The following is a 13,224-nucleotide window of genomic DNA, read 5'->3' as shown; positions in this document are numbered from 1 at the left end:
CGGCCTGGCACCGCCCGCCCGGCCCTGTCTGCCCGTGCCCGGAGGCAAGGAGGGCTGGGAGCAGGGCTGAGCCCCCGGCCGGGGCTGTGGGGGCCCTCGGCTGGGTCAGGGCTGCTGCCTGCCCGCCCTGCGTGGCTCCAGATGTGCCAGCGGCTCCCTCGGCTCGAGGGATTCAAAGCCCGAGCAGCAATCGCTCCCACCCGCAGCATCATCTGGCTTGGTGGGCAGATGCTGTAGGGGAGGGGGCAGAAGCAAGGAGAGCATGGGAAGCGTGATTCCTGTTTCTGCAAATACGGCATTGGGAAATAACTGAAGTATTCACGTGCAGGAGCCGAGAGACGCCGGGGGGAGTATGTGTGCGTGTGGCTGACTGACGGGGAGACGGGAAATCTCTGCGCCTTTGTCTGGCAGCAGCCCTGCACAGGAGCAACGGCACGCTCGCTTTCGAGGACTGAGGGGGTACAGGAGAAGGCGTGTGGGAATTCACTTAATTTCTGCTCCTTCTGGTGTACCTGAATGGAAACCATGGAGCGTATTGCTCCCTGTTCCTTGCCCTCCAGCAGGGTATTCTATGCGATTGTGATTGCTGGTGAATTAAAAGCCCTGAGTCACAAACAGTATTAATACGTGCAAGGAGAACTATAAATACATTTCAGTAAATTCCCTGGGGATGCTGCTTTCTCTGTTTCATGGTTGTCCTCTCCCCTTTGGCTGGCTATTTTTCATAGCATTTCCAGAGCTGTATTTTCGAGGAGGTAAAATCTTGTCCCCATGGCAATCCCAACAATACTTTCTATAGTGAACCAGGATTTCCAGTCAGCTCACAGTGTCCCTAAAGCTGAGCTCCTTTGCATTTGGAGATGTGGTGTTTAAAGTGTAGTTTCCTCCTGCAGTTCATGAGCACCTCCAAAACTGAGATGAACATGGTGTGAGCCAGGAACTGTGCAAGACTGAATGCTAAAGGAACCTCTCAGGAAAGCAAGGACCAGGAATATATCACATAATTTGGGGATATTTACAGACTTTCATAATAATGGCGTTAAAAGTGTTCCCAAGGGATTTTCTGTGTTGGATACAAGCTAACTCTGTCAGCTTTTGGGCAAGTTCTGTAAAACGAGTTTATGGTCATTTACTGCTTTGATACTTTAGGGCACTGAACCTCATGACTAGGAAATTTCCCTGATGGTCAGTTCATAAGGATTCCCAATGATGTTACAGCCCCAGACTTTTCAGTTTTGCCAAAGATTTTTCTGATTTTTAAGTGAGAGTGAATGTAATGTAAATATTCTTTAGCATTCTCCCCTATGGATTCTCCAACTTCTCACAGATTTGTCTAAGCAAGTCAGTATTTCCCTGACTTCAGTGCAAGAAACGTACTCCTGAAATTAAAGAACAGTAAATGTTTGTATGACTGGGGTCTGGCTTTTTTTCAGAAACTGCTTGTCCAGTAGCAACAGTGCCTTCTTTTCTTCTGCTCATTTTGGGACAGAGCCATGGATCCTCTAAAATCAGTGTAAGCCACAGCCTTAGATGGAGCTTTGCTGCTATCTATAAACCAGACTCCACTGCTGAGCTTAGAATCAATTATAGTTCTGAGATACTGTGACAAAAGATTTACACTGTTGCTCTTTCTCTTCCTTCCTATACCTTCTTTCTCATGGAGTTATACTGAGGTAGTCACAGTACCTTAGTAATTTACGTGTACTTTCCATACTAGGATTGTTCTGGTGAAGCAAAATGAGTGTTGCATTTTGGTGGCAAGATGTCAGCTAATTTCTGTAGAATTAAATTCTCTCCGTAACAGTTTGTATTAGTGGTGTAGCTAGACAAATTGCATATCTCCTTGTTCTTTAATTTTTTCTTATATCTCTTATTTGGAGAGTGCAAGGAGGATGCATGTTCATGCAAAACTGTCATATGTCAAGTGACTTCTGTGGACGACAAAGCACACTTAGGAAAGAGCTGGCATCTTCAATAAAAGTCTGAGGCCATGAATTGTAAAGGATAGCTAGCTTAGGAATTCTTAGTTTGGATATTGGTGAAATTTTTTAAAGTGCTTTATTGAGTTTTGTGTCACCAATTTTTTCTTGTGATTATTAAAAAAACCCCCAAAACCAAAAAAAACAAATCAGTTGAAAAAGTCAGCTAATATTTGGTGTTGTAGTATCCTGCTAGACATGAACTCTATCAGTCATTTGCATGTTAAAGGAAAGCACTTTTCAGCACATTGCTGATTCCATTTGCAAGAAGGAAATTGGACCCTTGCTAGCATAGTTTTCAGCTAACACCTTCTAGGGTTGAACTAGAGCAAGGCAGCAAGTTCTTTCTTGCCTTCTATGAAATTCACATTGGAGGAAAGGTAGTAATTGGTAAACCATAGTTCTTGCATCTCATTTGTATGTTCAAGTTTGAAGCCTTATACAAAACATGAACATTTCTTCAGGTAAGTACATACTGATCCTCTTTGCTTAAACGTGATGTGAGACTTGCTCAAGGCCATGCAATAGGGGCTCAATCAGATATCAGCAGCTGTCAATGGAAGTGTCTGTATCTCAAACTCACTTCAGTGGACTTTTTCTTGAACTCTATTCAAAGAATGTTTTGAAACGTGACCGGGAGCACAAATCTTCTAACCTCATGCTTATTCTGCTTATTCTGCCATAAAGTTTACACATTTATATTAAAAAAAAAAAAAAAAGCAAAAAAACCCAAAAAAACCCCAAACAAACAAAAAAAACCAAAACAACCAAAAAAAACCAACCAAAAAAACTCCCCCACAACATCTCTGTGATAAAGCTGCCAAGGTTAATTTTCATCTCAACTTATTATTCAAAATGGGATTCTAGGCACATAAAATGACTAGTAAGCTAGAAATAAACTCTCTATGCAAATTTTTCCATCATATGGCAAATAAATTAAAGAAAGGGAAGCCAAGTGATTGTTTTCCAGGTCTCAGTTTCACATGTGAAATCTTTTCACATGCTTGACTCTCTGAGAGAGGATGCTTTCTCTCACTCCATATACTGCTAGAGGAAACAGGAGCTGGCAGTGAGCCCGAGAGTGTAAGTGAAGAGACAATCCCTTTGGGCAGTCACTTTCTGCACTGTCTCGCTGCCAACAGCAGCAGGGTGTTGACAGTGACATCAGGGCTTGGGTGCTCAGTTGTTCAAACACCAGAGCACAATATTTGTGGTGTGCCACATCCCACAAATTGCTACTGACAATTAAAATTTTAAAAGGGTAATTGATTCATGGAGCAACGTTTTTAAAAGGAGAACCTTCCCATCCCCCCTCCCACCACTTGATTTCAGAAGAGGGATTGCAAAATGCTTGTCCTAGCTGGGCAGGTTCTGGTGCTAATTGGCTTTAGAAGAAGCAGCATTTCCTTTTTCACTGTGCTTGACAAAAGGGAACCTTGCAACAGGTCATGACTTTCAGAAAGTAGTGGGAGAGAGGAGAGGAGAGGAGAGGAGAGGAGAGGAGAGGAGAGGAGAGGAGAGGAGAGGAGAGGAGAGGAGAGGAGAGGAGAGGAGAGGAGAGGAGAGGAGAGGAGAGGAGAAGAGAAGAGAAGAGAAGAGAAGAGAAGAGAAGAGAAGAGAAGAGAAGAGAAGAGAAGAGAAGAGAAGAGAAGAGAAGAGAAGAGAAGAGAAGAGAAGAGAAGAGAAGAGAAGAGAAGAGAAGAGAAGAGAAGAGAAGAGAAGAGAAGAGAAGAGAAGAGAAGAGAAGAGAAGAGAAGAGAAGCCAGGCTGGGAAGCTCAGATGGCTGCACAGGAAGCTATATACCCTCCAGTAGCATACGCTCCTCTCCCACCAATCTGCTTGACTCTGTTGTCCTTGCCTTGCCTGTACCCATAAACAAAAAATGAAGAGTGCTGAGCCTTTCTTTAATGCACACGAAAAACTGTGGCAACACTATAGTTTGGAAGCCAGGCTATTCAAATACTGCAAGTGGAAGGCTGCCTGCATACCATCAATAGTGAAGCAAACGATGAGGGGGCCTTCAGCTGTCATTTCTGGCTTTTCAGGGATGCTAAGAATTTATTGTCATTATACTCTGAAATTTCTAATAAATGGAGAAGAAGCAAGAGATGTATGTCTCAAAGTGTCATAAGGATATCTGTAAGTTTGCAGGGAACCACCAAACTTCCAGTTATTTGTCTTGTGTTTTTCACACAGGGCACATGTGTACGTGGTTTAGCAGTGGAATTGGCAGTGCTGGGTTAATGATTGTATTTCATGATCTTACAGATCTTTCCCTACCTCAGTTGTTCTATGATTCTATATGTAAACGCTGTGTTTGAAAGCTATCTCTAGAAACAGTGATTGAGTTGCAAAGTATCTGAGAGAACTGAAAACAATACCCTAGCATATCTCCTGCCTGAAGTAAAGCATCTCTCTGCCAAAGTTTCAAAAGTGCTTGCCATCATTTTTGCAGTAACTTTCTCGTCATTTATTTGAGTAAAAGTAATAATTTTGAAAGTGTGTAAGTGACAATATCAGCATTATGCATCACAAAAGCATGTTGAATCATTTCTCCTGGTGCAACTCAGCAACCCCTTGTTCCTGCAATGCTAGGTTTCTCCTGGGCAAAAGTGCTGATTTTATGGCGTGTGTGTGAGTGTCAATGGAGATTACAAACAGAAATCTCAGGCAAATGGAAAGACTGGATTTTTATGCCATCATTGAATATGAGTTTCTTTCAATGCAAAGGTAAAGATAGATAGGCATTCAAAAGACTGTGGTGTCCATTCCACGTACAAAGACATCCATATGTACAAAAGACAAGGCAGCTATTCTTATCAGCTTTCCATTGAAAAAGGAATAGCAGAAGTAAACACTCAGAATGAAACAATGACTAATAGCGTCGAGCTGCCTAGGCTATTGTATGGGCTTTGGCAGTCCCCTTGAGGATTGCCAGTCCACTTAAGAAACAGCACAGAAATAGGGAAATACCTGTCAGAGACCACCACCAGGATACCCACATTGCATACTGTACCCGTGGATGAGTTTCAGAGTGACGAAATGTACCCTGCATCATTAATTAGGTGAATTATGTCATTCCAAAGTGGGGCTCCCTCCACAGCCAACATTCTTATGACAAGTTGGCATGACACAGAAGAATAGTGTAAGTCACTGTGCATGAGCACACAGAAGGACTTATTTATTTAGCTTGGAAAATGGCACTACCCTTGAGGCCACACCTGTGCTATGTATATAGTTATCTCTGAGCTGGCTTTAAACTAGTGGCAACTTGAAACTCGCCGCAGATTTATTACTTTATGTTGATTTTCCTGGGCGGATTTTACCTCTTGTGCTGAATGCTGCTGGCCATATCTGAGGCATTTGCTTTTAAACCATCTTAAGCCCATTCAGCTATCAAGCTTTCTGGTTTTGGCTTCCCAAACCCATACAAGTGCAACAATCTTTTGTCTCTTGTAAGGTTGTAGGCAGGTGAGGTATTTCAAAGTTTACATGTGGGTTTATCTATCTAATCTATATAATTATTTTTCAATCCTACTCCCTTCTTAATTTAATTTTAGGAGAAAAGAAAGAAAAAAAGGAAAATAGAAGAAACTAAGTTTTCCACTCAACAAGATATAAAAATATGTAGGAGATCTGCTCAAAACCTGTCTCACATCCTTGACATTCAATCTTACAGCAGGGTAAGGAGTGAGGGATGAAGCTCTTGAGGTAAAGCACATTCAGTCATGTAAACTTTCTTGATGTGATGCTTTCTTTGTAGTGCCAGTTTGTGAAAAGCAAGGGAGAAGAAGTGCTTCTTGTAACTGCCATAATCCTGGATTTTAGTTGTTCTAGTATATTCCACAGGTGTCACAGACTAGGCGTTTGTGTGTGTGTGTGTGTTGCAGGTTAACCTTCTTGAGGATGAAAGGCACAGCTCTCACAGCATCTCTCATCTCACAGCTCTCTTATCACCTGACAAATGTGTCTTTGGCACCCACACAGCTCCTGACACTTTCGAGTCTTTTTCTCTAGCAGTTTTCTTTTAAGTTGGAGGGGAATTACAATGTCTAAGTGTAAACAGAGGTGGGGACTGGCAGGGACATCTGTTGCAGCAAAGTCACACATGAAGGTTGTGTGGATTGAAGAGAACCCCGTGCTTGGTAGATATTTAGAATTTTCTCAGGCTGTATCACTGTCTCACTTTTTCAAATAATCTCACCTGGACTAGCTTTGCTCTTGAGGCCATTAAGACTGATGGGGACTCAGGAATGCACTAATTTGCCCATAGGTGTGTTCAGGTTATTTCACACAGAAAGGTATGGACCAGTGCTAGAGATTGAAAACTGATAAAGCTTGTGATATTTGTTTTTAAAGTGTCAGGCTTAGATGCATACACCCACGGACATGGTTGATGGCAGAAAAAGTAGTGGTGGGAACAGATGGAGCAGTGTCCATTTTCCCTTGCAAGAAGAGGAACCCTCAGTTTTACTGACAGCTTCTGGTGATAACAGGGTCTGTGGCATCTCAAGTTTCACCTCATGCTCATTTTCGTAGATACAAGTTTGTTTATGTCTAGCAAAAACAAAAGCATTCCCTGGCATGTTTTAAGGTTGGTAGGAAGTTACTACACACATGCTCAGGAAAAACAACAACAGTAACACATATTGACATAGTGGATTATTGCCAAAATATGTCACTGCAGGCAGGCAGACAGGCAGAACTCATTTATGCAGAAAGGTGTACAGCTACTTTGAACCTGAATGCAAGTTATCACACAGAAGGAGTAACAGTAAAAATATATAGGTGCCATTTCTTTGAGTCCATGGTTGTTTGATATTGATATTAATAAGGGTCAAACATCCAATTATTATGGTCACTCATTGTGCTTATTCAGAACAGATGTGAAATTGGGGATGGTACCAAACGTTCCAAAGGGATCACATCTCAGCTCATACTAGTGGTATTTGGACTATTGTCTCCCTCACTTTTAATTTAAGTTTTATTTCACAGCAGTGGTCTTCATGAAACCCGCATTTTGGGATAAGAAAGAGCCCGTAGATTGAACTGGATGTGAGAGTTGTCTGTCTGTGCCCACAAATGACGTGTTTGTGTGCAGACCCCTGCTGCTCAAGCGGCGTTTGTCCACTCTTAACGAACTGCTGCCACCAGTGGGCTGTGGTTTGTATCGACACACACCTCTAATGCTACACGTTCGCGATGCTTGTCGAAATAGCCAAAGTATTCCAAGAATCCAGGTCTAAAATCAAGCCGTGCCTGAACAGGACAGCTGGAGGGAGACGTGTACTAGGTGGAAAGTTTCATTTCTCTCTCAGCAATACACACTCAGCATAAATGTTAATTCTGTTCATTTAGACATACCCTCAAGTTCCATAAGGGATCATTTTCCCCCAATAAACTTTACACTGCATCTGCTAGTGTTAGTCCTGCCATTGCTTAGTCCTAACATTGGTTATTTGGAGCGAATGCAATTGTATATGCATAAACTGTAGGGTTTCAAATTTTAGTGAGGATTGCCATGGGTTTGCACAGATTGAACATCAGTATTCAAGAAAACACAGGCTTTAGACACTGAAGGTCAGCTTCAGCAGAAAAGATCCATATGTGTCCTGAAACAGGCACATAAGATACTTTGAGCACCTAGTGCTTTGCTCTTGACTAAGTTTATCAAAGATCTAGAAATTACATCACTCCAGAATTCCTTAATATTTGATCAGACCATGACTAACACACACCAGAACCCTGACTCCTTGTTTTTACCATTTCTGTGAGAATGTGGACAGCGACTGTGGTGATGATAATCCTTATGTATATATATTTACCTACAGCATATATATGTGTGTGTGTATGTATAATATATAATATGAATATTACAAGTACAATATATCATACATATATATATACAGTAATGCAGAACATAGAACATGGAATATGTAATACATATACAACATAAAAATGCAGAATAATATATAGTACATTTTTAATGTAATATGATAATGTAGTATACCTCTAATATTATATTGCATTATGCTATGTTGACTCAATGTTTTTAGTTCTATTTCTTAGCCTGAGGGTCATTCACATTAACATTTTTTTACCTTGCTGGAAAATACCCAACCCAGGCAGTAAGGGTTAATGTTGCACATCCAGTTCACACACCACTAAAATGAAAGCAAAGCAGCAAGGCAATGGAGAATCTTTCCTATTTGGATATGTTACTGACATGGCAAAATTATTTAAGAGCAAAAAATTCAGGCTTCTCAGACAAAATGGATTTCCTGAAAAGCTTTATCATCCTGGAGCACCCCACCCCTCTTAGCACTGAGGACAGCAGTATGTACTGCACAGCCCACAGTTTGCTCAACTCTCCCATCTGGATCCCAGGAGCATCCACCCAGCTACATATTTTCGCTCATTAAAAGATGATACTGAATTGAAATGTAGCCCTGCAGTGGGTTCATGCACAAAATTGTTGTTCACATGCAGTTTACAATTATCACCATCTTTGCTATGAAGTTGAAAAATCTCAAATTTGCTTCAAATTCTTCAAAAGAGTGAGGGACTAGTACTATGTAAATGTGGGCTGATTTCATTACTGACTGAGTAGTGAAATAAGTGATCTAAATGAGTGAGAGATCTAAATGAAATGAATGATCTAAAGAGACTCTCTTCTGCTGATCCTGGGGTAGAATTATAGCAAGAACTTCATTTATCACTTGCTGGTGAGCAAAATTACTGCAGTGAGTCTCAACCCATATTTTTGTTTTGTGTTTGCAACTCAAACACACTGCCATAAGGAAGGCTCTGACCATTAGGGGAATACTTGTTATTAGGTAGTATGTGTTTTTTTCTAGAATTCATTAATATGAGGAATCTAAAATTATATCCCCTCTCCCAGAGTAATATGAGGTTATCAGAAAGATAGGAATGCAACTCTCTTGATAGCAGGAGGATGGTACTTAGTTGTCTTTCTCAATTAATCCACAGGATACTTCAACAAGAAATAAAAGGGTCTGTTCACGTTTGTTTGAGCATTTTTCTTGAACCCATACCACTGGGCACAATTACTTCATCATCCCCATCCATCTACAGCATATGGGCTTCCAACTCCATGGTTATGTGCTCCATAAATAACTTGCTTTGTATTTGCTGACTTTGCCAATAGCTGCTGTTTACACTGTATTTGGAAAATAAGACAATTTATTTTGAAGATGAAACAAAGATTTTGGAGACTAGTTTTGTCCATTTTTTAAAGTTAAAATCAAGAGAGGCAAAGAGGAAACCCTACAATTTATGGTGTTTTTCCTTCCTGAGGGAAAAGAGGATGAGCAAGAAGTATGAAGGGAGTTAGTCAAGAGGAAATGCTAAGGCTTTTCAGTTTTCTGTTCTTGGTAAGAATGAGGGACCCAGTGATGAACAACCTGCAGTCAGAGAGAGGAGAATTCACTTGTTTCCAATTTAATTTTCAGTATTCTAAGTCAGTAAGTCACCCCAAAAGCTTTGAAGAGGCAGATCTTACAGGAAGACACATAATCTCATTTACAGTCAACTATTGGGCAAGTACTTTGGTGGGTAGACTGCACTGCATATGTTTTATTTAATTGAACATTTGTATGCCTTCATTAGCTGAGCTGTAATTGGAGTTTTAACATATGCTCAGAAAATATTCTATGATGCGTTAATATTGCTTCTGGAAAATATTAAGATGATGCTTCCTAAGACATTAGAATGCAAGGTCTAGTAGAACAGAGATTAAACAATAGGTAACTGCTTTATTAAAAAAAAAAACAACCTTATGGGAAACATATTTTATGGATAACTTGGATAGTGAGGAAAAAATAGTGCCATAGATTAGAAACAGCGGGAAAAATAGGCTGGAGGTAAATATTCAGGTCTGAGTACAGCAAGTGATCAACATGGCAGAGTTGCAAGGACCCATGCAAAGACTGTGATATGGATGCTTCTGCATCCTTTATTGATGTGAGAAGCGCACTGTGCATTGGAGTGAGGCATGAGGCTTTATACTCCTTCAGGAGAACAGGCTGTAACTGGGCATTTGTTCCATAGCACTTTTCATGAGCTTTACCAAACTCTTCTCCTTGATACCTAGTGGGAATTCACATAGTTAATTTTTATGAGAAATCTTTTTACCAACAGCAGATGCATGGTGTTCCACTCTCACTGGAGATCTGCTTTTGCTATGAGGGCAGGTGATTGTTGGATCTCAGAAATATGGAGTTTTTGAGTTTTCTGTGCTTTTTGGCACAGGCACCCTGGAAAACACAGCACTGGACTTGAAACCTTGGAGAAGACTTGTAAATATAAAAAAATGAGTTAGAGATCACAAATGTGTAGTAGGTTAGATGTGTGTATTTTCACTGAGTGATGGGTATTAAATTTGAGGTTTCTATGTATAGTGGTAGTTAGGGGACAAGATGGAGAATTTTGGGTGGTGTCTTTCTTCTTGTTCATCTTTTTCTCTTCCTTCTTCTTCACGGAAATTAGGTAGTTATCTTTGAATCGGTCAGTCTAAAGTCACTCTGAGGGTCATGGGAATCTATTATTAGGTTAAAAGTATAAATAATATAGGTGTTAAACTCTTATTGGTGTGTTTAGTTTAAAAGGCCTTGAAACAGGCTCAGCTTGGAGCCATTTTTCCTACTCCTAGCAGAGAGCTAGAAGTGTTGTTATGCTTTTTGTAAATTTTGATAAGATATAACTAACTCCCAAGTCTGAACACGAGAATCTGGCTCAATTGCCTTTCTAATAATCCTGGACCTGAACAAACCAGACGAGACTGAGACAAACCACTAACCAGCGGTGCAGAGTAAAGCCCTGTAAAGCCTTAAACAACCCTACAGTGATAAACAGATATCTCCAATTATTCTTTTTCCTCTATGTGTCACTCATTAGCTTTATTAAATCTTCATCAGGATGCTTTTTATTGACTTCTTTTGAAAGTGACCAGTACAGCCCAACCAGGTTCCCTTGAGATGTATATTTGTCATGGCTTTTGAGACTGCTTCTGTTTTCTAGGCAGAGAACAGAACAAAGCATGGTGACCACCATGGGGTTCAGTCACACCCATGGTGCCACCTTGCCTGTCTAGCCAGAGTGATTGCTACTGAATGCTTAGGCAGTTGTCTCAGATGAGAGCAAACCAGTCATTCATTTAATGGCTTGATGAAGTTTTCAGTCCTATTGATTACTTTTGTTACTCATTGGTTTCTGTATATTGTTTCCCTTTCTAGGCTGTAGCAGAGCAGAGCTTCTGAATGAGATGGAAAATGGCAGCAAGTGGTCTTTATTGTAATTCAGACCAGTCCTCCTTCTTCATGTGCATCTGCATTTGCTTTTCACCAGCTCTACAATCATGCTTTTATTAGTAATTCCTAGCAAACAAAACACAATTAGGGAGAATATAAACTATGCCAGGAAACAGAGTCAGTGTTTGCAGAGGATACTGTTTTGCTGAGGTAAGGCCAAGTGGAGCTATGCCTGAGTTGTATTAATGCACTTATGAATTGATTGCTCAAAATGAGCTATCCTATGTCATTACACTTTGGGCAATTTTTTGGAGCTCAGCAGTTTGATTATCCTTTGCCTTTAATAATTGATACTAGACACAGACAAAGAAGGCACATATGGAACTGCTTTTTTTATTTCAGCCATTGAATCTTTCGAATATCCAAAGTTCCTTTTGATTTGCGGAAGATAACACAAAGTCAGCCGGCATAAAAAGTAATTTATGCTTATTAATCTGGGTAGTTTCCCATCTGCCCCCTGCACCCATAGTAACTCACCTTGAATTTAAAACCTTAAAAGAGTCCATTATTTCTTTTGTGCCAGCTGAGATATGCTATGGATATTACCTAAATTAGTATTCCATTAGCATTTGTTTTTGTCCTGTGGCTTGGTGTCAAAATAGGTCAATTTGGTGGCCACCCCCTACTATCCCCAGACTATAAGGTGGGCTGAGGGAATATCAGCTGAGATAGGGACATCAGAGACTTACTTTTGATACTTGTAGTCAGAACCATCTCAGAAGAGAAAGCTACTGCTTTCAATTAATGGGCAAAGGAAAGGAATGAAAGATTAAGGAGGGATTTGGTAATGGAGAAAGAATGAAGTAAAGAGTGAGACTGAGCAGTATACCTCAGAGAACTGATTAATTATTTTCTGACACAAAGTTTTGGCCCAAGGGTTTTTTTGGGCAAGATTTCAAGAGACACTGTAAAATGATTTTGTATATATAAAAGAGTATTTGGGAAGATTTTTCTTTCAGCATCTTAAATACTTTATATAAATCTGCCACTTTTCAAATGATGTATTAAAGTACTCATGTGGTTGCATAATATCAGTGTTCCTCTGAGATTTTACAAATGCATCATCAGCATTAGATGGATAAAATCCAGCCTGCCATAATCCAGATGCCCAACATAGGCCATGCTTCACTGAACATTTCAGTATGCAGCCTGGAGAGCAGGGGAAAGAGCCAAATTTGCTTTAATGTTGCTACCATACTTGTCCTGAAGCTTACATCAGGAGCTCAGGAAGCTGCAGGGGGAGGATGCAGTCTGCTTGTAATTGTGTTTCCTGGATTAGACTAGGGAGGGACCAGAGGCATCTCCCACAAGTGGTGCCTTCCATGGGTGCTCAGGGGGATGCTGAACCCCTCTGTCCTCCACTTGTGATGGCACCTGGCCCTTTGCAGAGCAGAGGTGCAGCATGTGCTGCCTGCTCTTTGCACTCTGGCATCAAAGATGGGGCAACCTCCAGGTAGATGGAGCTACTCAGACCCTATGGGGTCAAAATTTTAACATACTAGGAGAGCATCTTGAACCTCATCTCATTCAGACCGTGCGGGCTGAAAACATTGCACAAGCATGAGTGCAAGGGGCATGGCTTGAAAACACTTGGCATGGGAAAAGGGGCAAGAAGGGGCATGGCTTGAGATCACAGTATCTCCCATTCCCCAGACAATTGCTGTACCTCCTAGGATTTGTCTCAGGTCTTAATCCATACTACTCCCTCATCTAGTTGGTGATGTCCATCTGCCTTAATATGGGGTGATACCTACTAAGTATCCACAAGCATGAAATAAAAATTTCTGAGCAAATGAATGGCTAAAACTTAAGCCTCTCTATGAAATTTTAAGGAAAATGAGAAAATACCCTATGTCTTCGGGTGCCAAAATGTAAACTCTGTGAGAACTTAATCACAGTAGTTTAGACAGATGAA

At 40.8% G+C, this 13,224-nt stretch overlaps 1 protein-coding gene across 1 annotated transcript in view; it reads left to right on the top strand.

Annotated features, from left to right (window-relative positions):
* LOC148224930 (uncharacterized) overlaps window positions 1–13,224 on the top strand; it is an 84,443-nt gene that overhangs the window by 48,013 nt on the left and 23,206 nt on the right. The gene's annotated exons all lie outside the window — the stretch shown is intronic.

Source organism: Sturnus vulgaris, chromosome 2, assembly GCF_052056855.1.
Source record: "Sturnus vulgaris isolate bStuVul1 chromosome 2, bStuVul1.hap1, whole genome shotgun sequence".
Taxonomy (NCBI): Eukaryota; Metazoa; Chordata; class Aves; order Passeriformes; family Sturnidae; genus Sturnus; species Sturnus vulgaris.
This window is presented reverse-complemented; position numbering and strand designations above follow the sequence as displayed.